Genomic DNA, 4,400 nt, shown 5'->3' with positions numbered 1-4,400 from the left:
AGGTAACAATTTTTACAATATAAAGAAATCAAATGGCACTTCTTTTACAAAAATATTCCTGGGGCAGTCCCCTTTTTTCACAACAAAACATATAGATACATAAAATAAATTCATTTAAACAAAACAGATGAATTTAACAAAACAAATGAAATTTAAAACACAGCTCCCCTCAGCCTGATAGGCTTTGCTAGACTCAGCCTGCCAAGCTTAACAGTTGTTCAAGTCCCTTAACAGTTGTTCAAGTCCCTTAACAGTTGTTCAAGTCAAGTAACCAAGGAGTTAGGAGTATGTTGACAACTCCACTAGCCTCTTGACTTGGGGTTGGGTTTGTTGTTGGTACTGGCTACTGTTAATGCTAAATGGATAACGCTGAAATTCTGACTGCGTGAATTAAGGTTCCCCTTCCTAATAGCTTTGGATGGTCACTAATTAGGAAAGGTACTCCAAACTTTGGTTGAACTTATTAACAAGGTTTATGTCTCACTTAACAAGGGGTCAGAAACAAGGAATAAGGTAAGAGGTTTTAGGGATGTTAAATCTAAGCTAATATGAAGTAGGTGATCAGACATTGTAGATGCTGGTTGATCAATGAGAGGCTGGAGCTTCTTCACCCTCTCACTAACCCTGACTTGACCTGACCAGAGCCAAAACAAAGGATAGGGAAGGCTATTGATGTTCTTCTTAGATGGTTATAATATTGTTCTCTCTCAGCTCTATTGACAGCAAGTATGATAGTTCCCTATCTCTCAGGCAAGGTCTCTCAGGCAAGGTAGCTAGATAGCAGGTACAGATGCCTACCCACCCTTTTGAACTTCCCTCTACCCAAGAATGCTCCAGAATGAGCTGAGTTGTATTGTGCATGATGGTATTTATAGGGTTGGTTCCAATTGCCTTTTGACCTTGGCTCATGCCACCTGGGTGCATTCCAAGGTCTTCAACTGAAGATTCTGTCAATCCAGATGATTTCCATTTTGTCCCAGTAATTGCTTATAACAGTATTCAGAAGAGGCTGGCCTCTAGTTTCCTTTAATGTGGAAAAAGGGAATGGCTTGACCCTAAAATGACCAGTGAAATTGCCAATGCTAATTCTTGTCAGCAGATCTGGAAGCTGATGAAAGATGGATTGATCATCCAGAAGCATGTTACTGTCCACTCTCAAGCCTGATGCTAGAAAAATACTCTGGCTCTATGGAGGCACATTGGTATCAGTAAGAGAAAGGACACTACTAACTCTCATAGGCTTGAGAAAGTGGCTTGGGTAAGGAGAATAAGAAATCTGTGCTCTTGACTCAGAAGATAGCAAAATTTCAAAAGGATTGATTGATATGTGTTTTATATTTTGTATTTGAAGGTGAAGGGAAAAGCATTAAAGAATAAACATCCTCATGAAGCATATTCACAAAATTAAGGCTTACAATTCTGGAAGAAGCTCTTGGCTGACTGGGCTAAGGCTTGCAGATCCAAGACTAAAGAAGCACAAAACATCAAAAAGAGCATCTACAGGCTAAGAAAGAGTCTAAGGAGAAGGAGACTAAGTGTACATACAATTAAAATTTACAGTCTTTTGGCTAAAAAAAAGAGATTTAAAATTTGCTCTCATAATCCCCCATCTTACAGACTCAGAGAGCTAGAGACAAATTAACTTGCCCAAGGTCACACAAATAAAATTGAAATCTAGATCTTCTGATTCTAAGCTCTATGTTCTTTCCATTATATCAAATTATTCTTTTTTTATTGTGGAATTAAATATCTATTTTTTCTTTTCCATACTGATATTTCACTTTTACCTATTACATGTAAAAACAAATTTTCACATAAAATTTCCAAAGTTATGTAATCTAAAATGTCTCCCTCTCTTTCATCTCCCCTCCCAGAGCTGGTAAGCAATTTGATCTGGGATATACATGTATTATCAGGAAAAATGTATTTCCATATTGTTCATCTTTATAAGAGAATAATCATATAAAACATAAACTCAAATAAACTTAAGTGAAAAACCACATGCTTTGATCTGCATTATAACTCCAACAGTTCTTTCTCTGGAGGTGAAAGGCATTCCTTGCAATAAGTTTCTCCAAATTGCTTTGGATCATCATATTGCTGTTAGTAGTGAAGTCTATCATAGTTGATCATTCCCACAATGTTGCTGATACTGTGCAAAATGTTTTCTTGGTTCTGCTTATTTCACTTTGCCTCAGTCCATGAAGATCTTTCCAACTCTCTGAAATCATTCTGTTTATTATTTCTTACAGCAAAATATATTCCATCACTATCATATACCACAATTTGTTCAGCCATTCCCTAATTGACAGACATTTCTTCAATTTACAATTCTTTGCTAATACAAAAAGAACAGCTGCAAATATTTTTGTGAAAGTAGGCCCTTTCTCTCACTTTTTATCTCTTTGGGATATAGACCTACTAGTGGCATTACTGGATCAAAGGGTATATATTTTTTTATAGCTCTTTGGGCATAATTCCAAATTGCCTTCCTGAATGGTTGGATCAGGTCATGTTTCTACCATCAATGCAATAGTGTTCCAATTTTGCCATACTCCCTCCAACATTTATAATTTTCTTTTACTGTCATATTGGCTAATCTGATAGGTGTGAGGCAGCACCCTAGAGTTGTTTTAATTTGCATTTCTCTCATCATTAGGGATTTAGGACATTTTTTAATGTGATTATTGAAAACTTTTGATTTCTTCATCTGAAAACTGCTTATTCATATCCTTTGACCATTTGACAATTGGGGAATGACTTGTATTTTTATAAATTTGACCTCATTCTCTATATATTTGAAAAATGAGACCTTTATCAGAGAAATTTGTTATAAATCTTCCCCCCCCACTCCAGTTAGCTGTTTCCCTTCTAATCTTGGTTACATTAATTTTGTTTGTACAAAACCTTTTAAATTTAATAGAGTCAAAATTATTCATTTTATACCATGGATTATTCTGTCTGTTGTTTGGTCATAAATTCTTCCCTTTTCCATAGATATGACAAGTAAACTATTCTATGTTCCTTTAGTTTATTTATAATATCACTATGTCTAAATTATATACCCATTTTGACCTTATCTTGGTATTGTGTATGAGATATTGGTCTATACCTAATTTTTGCCATACTGTTTTCCAGTTTTCTCAGCAGTTTTTGTTAGAGTGAGTTCTTATTCATAAAGCAGGGATCTTTGGGTTTAAACACTAAATTGCTAAGGTCATTTCAATTTCTTAGCCAGTACCAGATTGTTTTGATGATTACTGATTCACAGGATAGCCTGAAACCTTGTATTGTTAGGCCACCATTTTTCATATTTTTTTTCATTAATTCCCTTGATATTCTTGAATCTTTATTCTTCCAGATGAATTTTATTATTTTTTCTAGTCCTTTAAAATAGTTTTTTGATAGTTTGATTGATATGGCACTGAATATGTAAATTAATTTAGGTAGAATTGTTATTTTTATTATATCAGCTCAGCCTACCCATGAGCAATTTATATTTTTCCAATTATTTAGATCTAACTTTATTTGCTTGAAAAGTGTTTTATAATCATGTTTATATAATTCCTCCATTTGTCTTGGCAAAAAGATTCCCAAATATTTCATAATGTATAGAGACATTTTAAATGAAATTTCCCTTTTTAATTCTTGCTGCTGGACTTTGTTGATGACATTATAGAAATGCTAATGACTTATGTGGGTTTATTTTGTATCCTGCAGTTTTGTTAAAGTTATTATTCCAACTAGGTTTTTGGTTGATTCTCCAGAATTCTCTAAAGTATACCATCATGTCATCTGCAAAGAGTGATAGTTTAGTTTCCTCATTGCCTACTTTAAATCTTTTAATTACTTTTTCTTCTCTTATTGCTAAAAGCTAATATTTCTAGCACAATATTAAACAATAGTGGTGATAATGGACATTCCTACTGAACTCCTGGTCTTATTGGGAAGGCTTCTAAGTCATCCCCATTGCAGATGATGCTTGCTGATGGTTTTAAATAAATACTACTTATTATTTTAAGGAAAGTCCCTTTTACACTTATCTTTCTAGTGTTTTAAATCTGAATGGATGTTGTATTTTGTTGAAGGCTTTTTCTGTATCTATTTAGATAATCATGTAATTTCTGTTAGTTTGGTTCTTGATATGGTCAATTATGTGCATGGTTTTCCTAATGTCAAATCAGTTTTCCATTCCTGGTATAGATCTCACCTGGTCATAGTGAATAATCATTGTGATTACTTTCTATAGTCTCTTTGCTAGTATTTTATTGAAGATTTTTGCATATACGTTCATTAAGGAGATTGGTCTGTAGTTTTCTTTCTCTGTTTTTAGTCTTCCTGGCTTGGGAATCAGTACCATATTTGTGTCATAAAAAGAATTTTGTAAGACTCTTATTTTG

General features: G+C 33.9%; 1 pseudogene; it reads left to right on the top strand.

Moving 5' to 3' along the window:
• Window positions 1–907: 907 nt before the first annotated feature.
• LOC123246027 lies at window positions 908–1,551 on the top strand (annotated as a pseudogene).
• The last annotated feature ends 2,849 nt before the right edge of the window (window positions 1,552–4,400 follow it).

This window comes from Gracilinanus agilis, chromosome 4 (genome assembly GCF_016433145.1).
Source record: "Gracilinanus agilis isolate LMUSP501 chromosome 4, AgileGrace, whole genome shotgun sequence".
Taxonomy (NCBI): Eukaryota; Metazoa; Chordata; class Mammalia; order Didelphimorphia; family Didelphidae; genus Gracilinanus; species Gracilinanus agilis.
The sequence above is the reverse complement of the archived record's forward strand: the minus strand, read 5'-3'. Positions and strand labels throughout refer to the sequence as shown.